The sequence below is a fragment of the Schistocerca piceifrons genome, chromosome 9, assembly GCF_021461385.2.
Source record: "Schistocerca piceifrons isolate TAMUIC-IGC-003096 chromosome 9, iqSchPice1.1, whole genome shotgun sequence".
In the NCBI taxonomy this organism is placed as follows: domain Eukaryota; kingdom Metazoa; phylum Arthropoda; class Insecta; order Orthoptera; family Acrididae; genus Schistocerca; species Schistocerca piceifrons.
The window spans coordinates 94369327-94386569 of record NC_060146.1 but is presented as its reverse complement, the minus strand read 5'-3'; positions in this window follow the sequence as shown (position 1 = coordinate 94386569).

Genomic DNA, 17243 nt, shown 5'->3' with positions numbered 1-17243 from the left:
TAACCCCCCGAAGCGGTGGGGCGTCCCAGGTTTACATTTTCAACATGTCCCTAATGAAGTACACTCCTGGAAATGGAAAAAAGAACACATTGACACCGGTGTGTCAGACCCACCATACTTGCTCCGGACACTGCGAGAGGGCTGTACAAGCAATGATCACACGCACGGCACAGCGGACACACCAGGAACCGCGGTGTTGGCCGTCGAATGGCGCTAGCTGCACAGCATTTGTGCACCGCCGCCGTCAGTGTCAGCCAGTTTGCCGTGGCATACGGAGCTCCATCGCAGTCTTTAACACTGGTAGCATGCCGCGACAGCGTGGACGTGAACCGTATGTGCAGTTGACGGACTTTGAGCGAGGGCGTATAGTGGGCATGCGGGAGGCCGGGTGGACGTACCGCCGAATTGCTCAACACGTGGGGCGTCAGGTCTCCACAGTACATCGATGTTGTCGCCAGTGGTCGGCGGAAGGTGCACGTGCCCGTCGACCTGGGACCGGACCGCAGCGACGCACGGATGCACGCCAAGACCGTAGGATCCTACGCAGTGCCGTAGGGGACCGCACCGCCACTTCCCAGCAAATTAGGGACACTGTTGCTCCTGGGGTATCGGCGAGGACCATTTGCAACCGTCTCCATGAAGCTGGGCTACGGTCCCGCACACCGTTAGGCCGTCTTCTGCTCACGCCCCAACATCGTGCAGCCCGCCTCCAGTGGTGTCGCGACAGGCGTGAATGGAGGGACGAATGGAGACGTGTCGTCTTCAGCGATGAGAGTCGCTTCTGCCTTGCTGCCAATGATGGTCGTATGCGTGTTTGGCGCCGTGCAGGTGAGCGCCACAATCAGGACTGCATACGACCGAGGCACACAGGGCCAACACCCAGCATCATGGTGTGGGGAGCGATCTCCTACACTGGCCGTACACCACTGGTGATCGTCGAGGGGACACTGAATAGTGCACGGTGCATCCAAACCGTCATCGAACCCATCGTTCTACCATTCCTAGACCGGCAAGGGAACTTGCTGTTCCAACAGGACAATGCACGTCCGCATGTATCCCGTGCCACCCAACGTGCTCTAGAAGGTGTAAGTCAACTACCCTGGCCAGCAAGATCTCCGGATCTGTCCCCCATTGAGCATGTTTGGGACTGGATGAAGCGTCGTCTAACGCGGTCTGCACGTCCAGCACGAACGCTGGTCCAACTGAGGCGCCAGGTGGAAATGGCAGGGCACGCCGTTCCACAGGACTACATCCAGCATCTCTACGATCGTCTCCATGGGAGAATAGCAGCCTGCATTGCTGCGAAAGGTGGATATACACTGTACTAGTGCCGACATTGTGCATGCTCTGTTGCCTGTGTCTGTGTGCCTGTGGTTCTGTCAGTGTGATCATGTGATGTATCTGACCCCAGGAATGTGTCAATAAAGTTTCCCCTTCCTGGGACAATGAATTCACGGTGTTCTTATTTCAATTTCCAGGAGTGTATTTCAACACCTGTTTGCAGCTAGGGTGTCCATCTAATTATCATTTCAATATAACTTGTAGTTAATTTCGCTTGTATCGATCGGTTGACGCATACTTGCTGGGACGACCTTGCTTTTTACGGTCACGCGCTTTACTGCTAGACGACCTGTTCCCATTACGAATCTGACGGTGGTGGTTCCTGTGCGTCGTGCGATGAGCGCTGAGACGGTGAGCGTCTCCGCCGGAGTTAGTGAGAGACGGAGAATTGGCTGGCGGGCGGACGCTGCCAGGGAAACACAGGGGCGACCAGATCGGTTCTGTTATGCTTTCGCGTCGCAACGTAGATGTACGCGCGGAGGGAAACGCAGCCGAGTGGAAGCGAAGTTTTCGCTGTTATCCTAAGGCGGGCCGAGCACGTGAATATGCACACACCGGGCGGCGCTCGTGTGTTATCCCGGCGGCGGGGCAGCGCGTGTGGCGACATTCCCATAGAGCAGGGGGAGCCGCGGGGAAGGCGAGGGCAGAATACACACACTGCCGGCGCCCGAACGGCGGAGAAGCGGAGGAGAAAAATCAACTGGCGGCATAAAAAAATAATAAGGGCCGAGGCGAGGCACAGGCAGCAGGCAGTCAGGGGTAGCAGAGGAGAGGACGGAGGAGGAGAGGCCGTAGATTCTCCAATGATGCGGAAATTCACTTTTCTGCCGTCGGCGGGGAGCAGGGGTCGGGGTGGAAAGCGAGCGGGTGGCCAGCCGCCTCCCTCTGTGACCGTGTTTGCGGGAGGGGAGGAGAAAGGTCGAGGAAAATACGAGGACACGCGGGGAGCGACAAGTAAGATAGATAGCGGGTGTGTGAGGGAGGCGAGCCCGGCTAGGGGAGATTTAACGGGGGGAGGGGCGAAAGCAATGTCCGCCATTTTGCAGCCACCCCTGTGGCTATCTGCGCCCCCTGGCCGGGGTGGGCGGCGACTGGTGAGTCAGCAGACCACCAGGTCTGGAGGGTGGGACGGAGGGAGGGAGGGATGATGGACGAGCGAGCGAGGGATCAAGGACGCTGGTGCCACTGCACCTGCTGTCTGCTCTCAGCGCTCACCTCTCCGCTTACGCGCTGGGTAATCCCAACAACCTTCTCTTCATTATGCTTTGTGCAGGTCAATCAGCAGCATCAGAGCCATAGCACGAAAATAAACATCAGTAGGGTAGAGGAAAAGGCCAATAATACAGGGTGTCCGAAAAGTGTTTCCCTGATTACATAAATTGATAACGCAGGCTAGAAGTAAGAAACAAATATGAAACTGGTGTCTAATTGTTTACAAACTATCAAAGTTTTTTTTTCACACATCAGTAAACTTCTACATGAGCACCGTTGGTAGCACGTAGCACATCTAGGTGATATTCAATATCCGTCCACACATTAGCCAACATCACTGGAGGGATCGATTCAACGACTGTGGTTATCTGTTGCCGCAGGGTTTCAAGATCTGGTGTTCGGTAGACCTCGTCCTTGACATAACCTCATAAAAAGAAGTCTAATGGGGTTATGTCAGGAGAGCGTGGAGGCCAAACCGTTGGTCCATCATGAGTAATCCATCGCCCAGGAAAGGTCATATCGAGATAGGCACGGACGTCCAAACCCCAATGAGGCGGTGCACCGTCTTGCTGAAACGAGACATCGAGGTGATAATGAAGCAGCTGAGGAACAGCATACAGTTGCAACATGTCCGGATACACTGCAGATGTGATGGTAGCCTCAGCGAAGAAGAATCGCCCGATAATTGGATCGTGCAATAGCGTGCACCAAACATTCACCTTTGCACTGCCTCTGGTGCACTCCTTGACCTCGCCAGGAACCCCAAATGCGCACATTATGGCGATTCACTACTCCACTGTCAAAAAAGGTCGCTTCGTCGGAAAAGGCAATTCGTCTGAGATAACCATCATCGTCCCCAATACGTGATAGCATTTCGACCGCAAAGTCATATCGACGTGTACTGTCATTGGGCAACAAGGCCTGAACGATTTGCACTTTGTATGCACGAAACAATAAACGTTTGTGTAAAATGTCATGGAGAGAGTTTTTCGGCATCTGTGATTCACGTGAGGCCCTGCGCACCGATTTCTTCGCATAAAAGACTGCCTTACAGCTTCCACCCTGTCTGCTGAGGTTCTTGGTCGACCAGACCTCGGAAGATCAGCAACCGATCCTGTGTTCTTGAACCTCTCATACCAGGCTTTAATGTTCTTAACATCAGGTGGAATCCTTCCAAATGTTGTCTGGAAGTGTTTCTGCACTGTGGTTGATGATCGTGTCTCGTGGTACCACAGGACACACTGTGCCTTCTCCTGATTGGTTAACATGGCGTCTTGGGCACTGCACCTCATCTACTACTTACGTACTGCGAACCTAAAGCAGAAAAAATACTTTGATAGCTGTAAACAATTCGACACAAGTTTCATATTTGTATCTTACTTCTAGCCTGAGTTATCAATTTATGTAATCAGGAAAAGACTTTTCGGACACCCTGTATAAAAGGATTTAGCCAAGGATGTTCGATATCTCCTTATTTAGTTAGTCACATGTTCCAGTAATCATCTGAACGCAACTTATCCAAATGATGCCTCCTACTCGTACGCTACGTCAATTGTTGGTATGTCTATTTCTTGTACAGAAGAAATTTAGAGGTCCTTTGAGAAAGGTATTCAGATCACGAAGGGAAAGGATGGAAGACTGCGGATTAACATCCCGTCCGTGTGGTGGTCATTAGAGATGGAGCACAAGCTTAGATTCTGTCAAGTATTGGGAAGGAAACTGGCCGTGTCCTTCCAAAGGAACCATCGTGGAGTGATTTACGGAAATTACAGAAAACCTAACACGTGGAATGAGATTTTCACTCTGTAGCGGAGTGTGCGCTGATATGAAACTTCCTGGCAGATTAAAGTTGTGTGCGGATCGAGACTCGAACTCGGGACCTTTGCCTTTGGAAGGTAGAAGACGAGACTCTGGCAGAACTGAAGCTGTGGGGACGGGTCGTGAGTTTTGCTCGGGTAGCTCAGACGGTAGAGCACTTGCCCGCGGAAGGCAAAGGTCCCGAGTTCGAGTCTCGGTCCGGCACACGGTTTTAATCTGCCAGGAGCTTTCGTTACCTAACACGTGGATTTGAATCGTCTTCCTCCCGAATGCAAGTCCAGTGTGCTAATCACTGCACCATTTCGCTCGGCAGATCATGAAGGAAAAGACAAGAGGAATGACAACCAATGATGAAAGGATACATCGTGTCAGTTTTGCCCATGGCATCGTATTAGTTGGAGCCTCCGAAAAAGAAATGAAGAGATTGCTGCAAGTTATCACACACTTTTAAACAATGGAGATTCAGAGTGGACAGTCAGAAATTGAAGCTACTGATAGTAAGGAAACTGTGGAAGATATTAGAACAAATATAAAAATTGATGACGTCAGAATTGGTCAGATGGAAAATTTTTGTTAAAAATGGCTCTGAGCACTATGGGACTTAACATCTGAGGTCATCAGTCCCCTAGAACTTAGAACTACTTAAACCTAACTAACCTAAGGACATCACACACATCCATGCCCGAGGCAGGATTCGAACCTGCGACCGTAGCGGTCGCGCGGTTCTAGACTGAAGCGCCCAGAACCGCTCTGCCACTCCGGCCGGCAATTTTTATTTAGTTTAATTTTTTTTTTTAAATTTAGGCAGTAGACTCTCAGAGGACAGTGAATGCGAAATGGAAGTCAAGAGAAGGATTGCACTGGCAAAACCGGCGTTTATGTCTAGTGAAAACATTTTAACTGGCAAAACAATGAACACGAATGTGAAAGAATGAATGTACTAAATCATTTGTATGATAAATGATTCATACAGAGTGAAAATCTCATTCTGGCTTTAGTATGATGTTCACTGCTCAACAGAAGTGGAAGCCAAATACTGGGTTAGCTGGAAACGAATCGACTTGAACCTGCTGAAGTGTGGATAGGGTGCAAAATGACAAGAAAGAAATTGGAAGCAAAGGAAAAAGTAGCCTGAAAGTCCTAAAGGAAGTCAACAAAGAGAGACGATTACTAAAGGAAAGGCAAAACAGAAAAAAACAAAATTTACAGCACCCCATCAGACGCAAGAGTTTCATCATTAACATTTTTGTAGGGAAAGTGCTGGGAAAGAACGCAAGACAACAGATAGGAAGAACTAGAATGAGGCGACATAAGTCGTGCAGTAACGATACAGATAGCGGCAGTTTCGCGTACACAAGGTATAAAATGGCAGTGCATTGATGCAGCTATCATTTGTACTCAGGTGATACATGTGAAAAGGTTTCGATTGTTATTATGGCCGCACAACGGGATTAACAGACTTGAACGCGGAACGTAGTTGGCGCTAGACGTATGGGTCATTCCATTTCGGAAATCGTTTAGGAATTCAGTATTCCGAGATCCACAGTGTCAAGAATGTGCCGAGAGTACCCGATTTCTGGCATTACCTCTCACCATGGACAAAGCAGTATCCAACGGCTTCCACTTAACGACTGACAGCAGCGGCTTTTGCGTGGAGTTGTCAGTGCTAACAGACTAGCAACACTTTGTGAGATAACTGCAGAAATCAGTGTGGTACGTACGGAACTTATCCGTTAGGAGAGTGCAGTGACATTTGGTGTTAATGGGCTATGGCAGCAAATGACCGACGCGAGTGCCTTTGCTGACAGCACGACATCGCCTGCAGTGCCTCTCCTGGACATGTGACGATATCGGTTGGATCCTAGACGACTAAAAAACCACGGTCTGGTCGGATGATTCTGGATTTCAGTTGGTAAGAGCTGATGGTAGGGTTCCAGCATGGCGCAGACCCCACGAAATCATGGAACTGGATCGTCAACAAGACAATGAGCAAGCTGGTGATGGCTACATAATGGTGCCGGCTGTGTTCACATGGCATGTACTCGGTCCTCTGGTCAAACTTAACCGATCGTTGACTGGAAATGGTTACGTTCGGCTACTTGGATATCATTTTCAGCCATTAATGGATTCCATGTTCCCACACAATGATGTTATGTCACGCAACATTCTCGACAGTTCGAGGGAATGATTTGTTCACCCAGATCGCTCTAGATGAATCCCATCGAACATTTATGGGACATCAACGAGAGGTCAATTCGTGTAGAAAATCCTACAACCGGCAACACTTTCGCAATTGTGGACGTCTATACAGGGTGTTACAAGAAGGTACGGCCAAACTTTCAGGAAACATTCGTCACACACAAAGAAAGAAAATATGTTATGTGGACATGTGTCCGGAAACGCTTACTTTCCATGTTAGAGCTCATTTTATTACTTCTCTTCAAATCACATTAATCATGGAATGGAAACACACAGCAACAGAACGTACCAGCGTGACTTCAAACACTTTGTTACAGGAAATGTTCAAAATGTCCTCAGCGAGGATACGTGCATCCACACTCCGTCGCATTGAATCTCTGATGCGCTGATGCAGCCCTGGAGAATGGCGTATTGTATCACAGCCGTCCACAATACGAGCATGAAGAGTCTCTACATTTGATACCGGGGTTGCGTAGACAAGAGCTTTCAAATGCCCCCATAAATGAAAGTCAAGACGGTTGAGGTCAGGAGAGCGTGGAGGCCATGGAATTGGTCCGCCTCTATCAATCCATCGGTCACCGAACCTGTTGTTGAGAAGCTTACGAATACTTCGACTGAAATGTGCAGGAGCTCCATCGTGCATGAACCACATGTTGTGTCGTACTTGTAAAGGCACATGTTCTAGCAGCACAGGTAGAGTACCCCGTATGCAATCATGATAACGTGCTCCATTGAGCGTAGGTGGAAGTACATGGGGCCCAATCAAGACATCACCAACAATGCCTGCCCAAACTTTCATAGAAAATCTGTGTTGATGACTTGATTGCACAATTGCATGCGGATTCTCGTCAGCCCACACATGTTGATTGTGAAAATTTACAATTTGATCACGTTGGAATGAAGCCTCATCCGTAAAGAGAACATTTGCACTGAAATCAGGATTGACACATTGTTGGATGAACCATTCGCAGAAGTGTACCCGTGGAGGCCAATCAGCTGCTGATAGTGCCTGCACACGCTGTACGTGGTATGGAAACAAATGGTTCTCCCGTATCACTCTCTATACTGACTGCAAAACTACGTTCGTGATGAACACTAACCTGTTGATGCTATGTACTGATGTGCTTGATGCTAGTACTGTAGAGCAATGAGTCACATGTCAACACAAGCACCGAAGTCAACATTACCTTCCTTCAACGGGGCCAACTGGCGGTGAATCGAGGAAATACAGTACATACTGACGACACTAAAATGAGCTCTAACATGGAAATTAAGCGTTTCCGGACACATGTCCATACAACATATTTTCTTTATTTGTGTGTGAGGAATGTTTCCTGAAAGTTTGGCCGTACCTTTTTGTAACACCCTGTAGAGACAGCAAGGCTCACTAATTATGCAGTGCATTCGTTGAGCTTTCATTTATATCCAGGTGATTCATGACAAATGGTTTCCATTGTGATTATGGCCGCGCGACGATAATAACAGATTTTGAGCGCGGAATGCAGTTGGCGCTAGACGCCTGGGGCATTCCATTTCGTTAATAGTTAGGGAGCTCAGTACTCCGAGATCCACCAATGGTTCGGTTAATTTTTAATTTTAAATTAAATGGCTCTGAGCACTATGGGACTTAACATCTTAGGTCATCAGTCCCCTAGAACTTAGAACTACTTAAACCTAACTAACCTAAGGACATCACACAACACCCAGCCATCACGAGGCAGAGAAAATCCCTGACCCCGCCGGGAATCGAACCCGGAAACCCGGGCGTGGGAAGCGAGAACGCTACCGCACGACCACGAGATGCGGGCGGTTAATTTTTAATGTTTGGCCAATTGGAGGCCATTGAAGGTCATACATACACTCCTGGAAATTGAAATAAGAACACCGTGAATTCATTGTCCCAGGAAGGGGAAACTTTATTGACACATTCCTGGAGTCAGATACATCACATGATCACACTGACAGAACCACAGGCACATAGACACAGGCACAATGTCGGCACTAGTACAGTGTACATCCACCTTTCGCAGCAATGCAGGCTGCTATTCTCCCATGGAGACGATCGTAGAGATGCTGGATGTAGTCCTGTGGAACGGCTTGCCATGCCATTTCCACCTGGCGCCTCAGTTGGACTAGCGTTCGTGCTGGACGTGCAGACCGCGTGAGACGACGCTTCATCCAGTCCCAAACATGCTCAATGGGGGACAGATCCGGAGATCTTGCTGGCCAGGGTAGTTGACTTACACCTTCTAGAGCACGTTGGGTGGCACGGGATACATGCGGACGTGCATTGTCCTGTTGGAACAGCAAGTTCCCTTGCCGGTCTAGGAATGATAGAACGATGGGTTCGATGACGGTTTGGATGTACCGTGCACTATTCAGTGTCCCCTCGACGATCACCAGTGGTGTACGGCCAGTGTAGGAGATCGCTCCCCACACCATGATGCCGGGTGTTGGCCCTGTGTGCCTCGGTCGTATGCAGTACTGATTGTGGCGCTCACCTGCGCCAAACACTCATACGACCACCATTGGCACCAAGGCAGAAGTGACTCTCATCGCTGAAGACGACACGTCTCCATTCGTCCCTCCATTCACACCTGTCGCGACACCACTGGAGGCGGGCTGCACGATGTTGGGGCGTGAGCGGAAGACGGCCTAACGGTGTGCGGGACCGTAGCCCAGCTTCATTGAGACGGTTGCGAATGGTCCTCGCCGATACCCCAGGAGCAACAGTGTCCCTAATTTGCTGGGAAGTGGCGGTGCGGTCCCCTACGGCACTGCGTAGGATCCTACGGTCTTGGCGTGCATCCGTGCGTCGCTGCGGTCCGGTCCCAGGTCGACGGGCACGTGCACCTTCCGCCGACCACTGGCGACAACATCGACGTACTGTGGAGACCTCACGACCCACGTGTTGAGCAATTCGGCGGTACGTCCACCCTGCCTCCCGCATGCCCACTATACGCCCTCGCTCAAAGTCCGTCAACTGCACATACGGTTCACGTCCACGCTGTCGCGGCATGCTACCAGTGTTAAAGACTGCGATGGAGCTCCGTATGCCACGGCAAACTGGCTGACACTGACGGCGGCGGTGCACAAATGCTGCGCAGCTAGCGCCATTCGACGGCCAACACCGCGGTTCCTGGTGTGTCCGCTGTGCCGTGCGTGTGATCATTGCTTGTACAGCCCTCTCGCAGTGTCCGGAGCAAGTATGGTGGGTCTGACACACCGGTGTCAATGTGTTCTTTTTTCCATTTCCAGGAGTGTAGATTTCAAGTTCCAAAACAACGATGGGATTTTTATTGATGGCAATGCTCCATGTCAATGGGCCACATCTGGTCGCGATTGGTCTGAAGGACATTCTGAACAATTCGAGCGAGTGATATGAGCATAAAGATCACCCGGTATGAATCCCAACGAACATTTATGGGGCATAATCCAGATGTCAGTTCATGCACAAAATCCTGGCGGTGCACAAAACCCTGCACTGGCAACACTTTGGTAATTATGGACGGCTATAGAGGCAGCATTGCTCATAATTTCTGCAGGGTGTTTGCGACGACATGTTGAGTCCATTCGACGTGAATTGCTCCACAATGAAGAGCAAAAGAAGGTACGACACGATATTAGGAGGCACCTCATGACCTCTGTCACCTCAGTGAGTTTGAAAGACATCGAGGACTGGAAATGACAATTACATTGAACTAAAGAGAAACGTCAGTGACAGAAGCGAGTGCTTGCAACGGCGAGGCATAAGCATTTAGAATATGTGTCAATGAGTGTCTCAGTGCACGTTAGTACATGAACAGGTCTTATTTCACGATTTGTGAGGCTCACAGTGATCCAGGAAAGTGTTTGTGTCTTTAGTTAAACTATGGACGTCAATCTTACATGACAGACGGATAATTTCAGTCATCACGAGCCGAGCGGAAACACTTTTGCTACCACATTTAGTTAACATATGTAAGTATGTTACAGCCAGAAAACAATAATCCAGAAAGGGTTTATCGTTACATGTAAAGTTTTAAATACCACATATAACGTATTCGAAAAGGTATCTTGAACCTAGGCAGCATCTCTTTCCTGACTGAAGATGGGAATCGTTGACCGAGATCAACTACCTGTTATACAAGATAGTGGTCCGCAACTGGAATAAAGACGCGAAAAATTCTTTATTTGTTACGTGACCGTCTTAAGACAGACAAAGAGCTTTTGGAATACACTCTGAAATTTCGAAGATAGCGGGGATAAAGTACAGAGAGTTAACTACAGAAACCGGAATGCAGCTGTAACATTCGAAGTTCGTGAAAGGGAAGAAGTGGTTGCAAAGGAAATGAGACAGAGTTGTAGCCTATCTCCCATGCTCTTATTAGAAAAGGAAGCGAAAGATATATCTGGAAAGAGAATTGAAGTTCAAGGAGAGCCAATATAAACTTCGAAGCTGGTGGGCGACGTTGTCATTCCGTCAGAGCTGCAAAGGACTTACAAGAGCATTTCAACGGAATGGATAGCGCTCTGAAAAGAGGATGTAAAATGAATATCAAGAAAAGTAAAATAAAAGTTACGAAGTGTACCGCTACAGTACCTCCTACGGCAATGTTGTTACTGTGGCGTGAAATAAAGTAAAAGCCATACTGCGAGAATCTATAAGTTTAATAATCCACTGCTGCAAAACAGTAACCTCGGGGAAGATCAGTTTGGATTCCGTAGAAATGTTGGAACACGTGGGGCAATACTAACCCTACGACTTATCTTAGAAAATAGACTAAGGAAAGGCAAACCTACGTTTCTAGTATTTGGAGACTTAGAGAAAGCTTTTGACAATGATGACTGGAATACTCTCTTTCAAATTCTAAAGGTGGCAGGGGTAAAATACAGGGATCGAAATGCTATTTACAATTTTTACAGAAACCAGATGGCAGTTATAAGAGTCGAGGGACATGAAAGGGAAGCATTGGTTGGGAAGGGAGTGAGACAGGGTTGTAGCCTCTCCCCGATGTTATTCAATCTGTATATTGAGCAAGCAGTAAAGGAAACAAAGAAAAATTTGGAGTAGGAATTAAAATCCGTGGAGAAGAAATAAAAACGTTGAGGTTCGCCGATGACACTGTAATTCTGCCAGAGACAGCAAAGGACATGGAAGAGCAGCTGAACGGAATGGAAAGTGTCTTGAAAGGAGGGTCTAAGATGAACATCAAAATAAACGAGAATAATGGAATGTAGTCGAATTAAATCGGGTAATGCTGCGGGAATTAGATTCGGGTGTGAGACGTTTTAAGTAGTAAATGAGTACTCCTATTTTGGGAGCAAAATAACTGATGATGGTCGAAGTAGAGAGAATATAAAATATAGACTGGCAATGGCAAGGAAAGCATTTCTGAAGAAGAGAAATTTGTTAACATCGAGTATCGATTTAAGTGTCATGAAGTCGTTTCTGAAAGTATTTGCATGGAGTGTAGCCATGTATGGAAGTGAAACATGGACGATAAATAGTTTGTACAAGAAGAAAATAGAAGCTTTCGAAACGGGGTGCTACAGAAGAATGCTGAAGATTAGATGGGTAGATGACCTAACTAATGAGGAGGTACTGTATAGAATTGGAGAGAAGAGAAATTTGTGGCACAACTTGACTAGAAGGAGGGATCGGTTGGTAGGACATGTTCTGAGGCATCAAGGGATCACCAATTTAGTACTGGAGGGCAGCGTGGAGGGTAAAAATCGTAGAGGGAGACCAAGAGATGAATACACTAAACAGATTCAGGAGGATGTAGGTTGCAGTAGGTACTGGGAGACGAAGAAGCGTGCACAGGATAGAGTAGCATGGAGAGCTGCATCAAACCAGTCTCTGGACTGAAGACCACAACAACAACAGCTATCTTCGCATACTGTCATAAGCAAGTTCCACCTTCTCGAGTGGAGACACTACAGACTCAGTACGGTATTTCGTCGATTCATGTGGGGATGTATCGAGAAAGACACACCCCATTCGTTCGGGAGGACGACGTTTCAACCCGTGTCCTTCCATCCTGATTTAGGTTTTCCGTGATTTCCCTAAATCGTTTAAGGGAAATGCCGGGATGGTTCCTTCGGAAGAGCACATAGAGCACTTCCGTATTCTTTCCCTGTTCTACCATAATCTGAGCTTGTGCTCCATCTCTAATGACCTCTATGTCAACAGGACGTTAAATACTGACCACCACCACCCAGAATGATACATACATTTACATCAGGATCTACTACCTCGCCATGAATGCACTACTATAATTATCTAGTATCATTACTTTCGGAAAAAACGTGATTTGCTGTAGAGGTTCATGTGTTTGGTGAATGATTGGAAAAAAAGAAATGAAATGAGGAGACAGAAAGGCAGTAGGGATAGACAGAGTTGTAGCGTCTGCTGGTTAAGAAACCGCCGCTGCTCGACAGCTGGTATTCAACCGGACATCAAAGGTAAAATGTTGGTGTGTTCACACTAGAGGGGACGCCAACGCAACGCAGTGCAGAAATTTTCTTTCTCCAGGTATCGTGAAACATCAATACTACTTTCACGTATTTGCCCTCTTCCTGTGGAGCTTTGCTGTATGAAAGATTCATATCCTTATGCAAGCTACGCCGTGTGTCGCGGAGTTAAAGCAAACATAAAATAAAGACTAAGAAAAACAAAAGCACAAAATGCAATACTGTAAAGTAACTTATCGAGCGAGAATAGGTTAAATTTCGAAGATAGAAGAAATGAAGTGAACGAACGTGCAATCCTCCTCCACACAAAACATTAACGTTCTCCATTTACATCTAGGTCATACTCTGCAAGCCACCTAACGGTGTTTGGCGGAGGGTACTTTTGGTACTACTAACTGGTTCTTTTCCGGTCGCGAATGGCGAGTGGGAAAAATGATTGTCAGTAAGCCTCTGTATTAGCTCTGATTTCTCGAATTTTCTCGTCGTGGTCATGACATGAGGTGGATGTGGGAAGAAGTCATATGTTGTTCCACTCTTTCCGAAAAGTGTTCCGTCGAAATTTTAATAATAGCCATGCACATCGCCGCTCTTCTACCGTCTGACAATGGAGCTTGTTGAAACGCGCTGCTCTTAGCTGGATTTTCTCTATCTCTTCTATCAGTCGTACCTGGTAAGGATACCTCGCGTATGAATAATACTCGATATACTCGATAATCGTCCCTTTCTCTTTCCGTCAACGGCCTATATGGACAATGCCATTGGAATGTTTTGGCTTTTGTTCTGCTTCGTCAAGAATGAATAACCTCATCTTCCACGCATTGCTGAATGGAGGCAGAGCCATCCATGCCGAAGACATCATTAAACGTGACATGGAAGGCAGGTGCTGACAGGTGTGAATATTACCGATCCATCATTTTAATAAGTCGATCTTGCAAAATACCGTCACAAATTCTTGATATAGGAATGGAAAGACAGATAGAAGCTAACCTCGGAAATACCAGCTTGAGTTTTGGAGAAATGTACAAACATGAGAGGCAATACAGACCCTACTCCTTGTCGTAGAAGACAGGGTTAAACAAAGGCAAACCCGAAACGTCCAGGTATATAAAAACTGTGTGTCGGACAGAGACTCGAACTCGGAACTTTTACCTTTGGCGAATAAGTGCTCTAGCTACTGAGCTACCAACGCATAATCCACGACCCGTCGAGGTTTGTAGTCTGTCTCCTATGTTCTTAGTAGTATAGGAAGCACAGGGCAATTGGAAAGAGAATGATAGTTCAAGGAGAGGCAACAAAAACTTCGAGGTATTTGGACGACGTTGTTATTCTATCACAGCTGCAAAATACTTGGAAGAGCATTTCAACGGGATGGACAGCGCCTTGAAAAGAGGCTGTAAGATGAACATCAACAAACGTAAAATAAAGATCACGAAGAGTACTAAAATTAAGTGACGACGATGAAATTGAATTACGAAACGACGCACTAAAGACGGTAAATCAATTTTTTTATTCTGCAGCAGAAAAACTGGCGATGATCGAAGCAGAGAGCGTGTAAAACACTGACTGGCGATAAAAGAAAAGCGCATCTGAAAAACATAATTTTCTTAACATGTTGTTGTTGTTGTTGTTGTGGTCTTCAGCCCTGAGACTGGTTTGATGCAGCTGTCCATGCTACTCTATCCTGTGCAAGCTTCTTCATCTCATAGTACCTACTGCAGCCTACATCCTACTGAATCTGCTTAGTGTATTCATCTCTTGGTCTCTTTACCCTCAACGTTGCCCTCCAGTAATAAATTGGTGATCCCTTGATGCCTCAGATCATTTCTTACCCACCGATCCCTTCTTCTTGTCAAGTTGTACCACGAACTCCTCTTCTCCCCAATTCTATTCAGCACCTCCTCATTAGTTATGTGATCTACCCATCTAATCTTCAGCATTCTTCTGTAGTACCACATTTCGAAAGCTTCTATTCTCTTCTTGTCTAAACTGTTTACTGTCCATGTTTCACTTCCATACATGGTATTTTATATCCTCTCTACTCCGACCGTCATCAGTTATTTTGCTCTCCAAATAGCAAAACTCCTTTACTACTTTGTCTCATTTTCTAATCTAATTCCCTCAGCATCACCCGACTTAATTCGAGTAGATTCCATTATCCTCGTTTTACTTTTGTTGATGTTCATCTTATACCCCGCTTTCAAGACACTGTCCATTCCTTTTAACTGCTCTTCCAAGTCCTTTGCTGTCTCTGACAGAATTACAATGTCATCGGCGAACCTCAAAATTTTTATTTCTTCTCCATGGATTTTAATACCTACTCCGAACTTTTCTTTTGTTTCCTTTACTGCTTGCTTCATATACAGATTGAATAGCATCGGGGAGAGGCTACAACGCTGTCTCACTCCATTCCCAAGCACTGCTTCCCTTTCATGCCCCTCCACTCTTATAACTGCCATCTGGTTTCTGTAGAAATTGTAAATAGCCTTTCGCTCCCTGTATTTTGCTCCCGCCACCTTAAGTATTTGAAAGAGAGTATTCCAGTCAACCTTGTCAAAAGCTTTCTCTCGGTCTAGGAATGCTAGAAACGTAGGTTTGCCTTTCCTTAATCTTTCTTAACATGTAACATACAAATCCAATGACACAAATATTACGACCGCCTATGTTCGACGATTAGGGAGCAATAACTACACACAGGCGACAGGGGGGAGCACTAACAGCAGAGGGCGTATAAAACGTGTCAGGTGGACGCGGAAAACAGTGTAGTCGTTCTAATGTGGGGGCGGAGCTATTTATCTGAAGTCAAAACGGCATGGCCAACCGCGGTGGTCTAGCGGTTCTAGGCGCGCAGTCCGGAACCGCGCGACTGCTACGGTCGCAGGTTCGAATTCTGCCTCGGGCATGGGTGTGTGTGATGTCCTTAGGTTAGTTAGGTTTAAGTAGTTCTATGTTCTAGGGGACTGATGACCACAGTAGTTAAGTCCCATAGTGCTCAGAGCCATTTGAACCATTTTTTCAAAACGGCATGAGCAATGGCTTTCGGGCTAGGATGGGACCATTTCCGAAATGGTTAACTCTGTAAACTGTTCGCGTGCCTCCGTCGTTAAAGTATATTGTGCATAGTAAAACAGCGCTATCCAAAACCGGCTCCGAGGCAATTGCGGTGCACCATGGGCCATAGGTTGCAGGGCTGACCGACGGCTGCAGAGATGTGTACGTGATACTTTTGGGCAACTGACTCGCATGTGAGCTAAGGGGCTTCCAACAGTTTCTCCTTGTAAGGTAGCAGTATTTTGCACCTAACTATAATGTAATAATTGTTGCAAAGACGAGTTAGATATCGGTTATTATGTTATTTATCAAGCAATCAGCCTATTGAAACTAATATAGGGAGTATTAGGTGGCGTAAGACGCGTATTAACTTTAAGAAATTCCCATGTTACATGAAGTCGGGGTTCAGGTAATATTTTCACGGAGTTTGGCTGGAGCGGACGAGCGGCACTGCTCAAAGGCAGGGCAGAGGGGTGCGGAAGTTTACAACCGACCATTACGAGTCGGCATGCGAAAACGTCCCACTGGGCTAGACGCGCCGCCGGAGAAGGTAGGCATCCATTGCACGCACATCAGAGGCAGGCCTTCGAGGCACGGTGCCTTGTTGGCGCTGGACGTTACGCTAACGCAACTATGTCGAGATGATCTGGCCCCTAAGGGAGCCTTCCCACGAATCTTATCGTTTTCTGGGGTTTTCTAAGAAATGCGGTTAAGCTAGTGCAATGACCTTTCCCCGCGCGAGGGCGAACAGAAAGACACGATTGGTGGGTTCAATTTTGAACGGAGTTTCAGTTTGTTCCAGAACATTCTAGGCGCAGTAAGGCGCAGAATGTTTTAATTGGCTGGAAGAAGCCAGGAAATAATAGTGGGAGCGAACTATGCTGGTCTTGAGCCACGGGATTGGCCAGCTCGAAAAATAGCGTGGGGGGGTGCTGATTTTAGCAGAGGGAAGCTTTTAGGGCTGTTATCGAGGAGAAGCGTCTTAGCTCCTGTAGCGAGCGGACGTCGTGCTTTCGCCTCTGCTGTAGGACAGTAAATTCTTTTCAGTGTGCTGTGCAGAACTTTGAATAAGTCTGCCAGCTGTAACTGAAACTAGTATTCAGTTAGGGGTACTGTCATGTTTTACTGTTATAGACAGGCTGATTCCGCTAGTTACTGTTGGGAATACT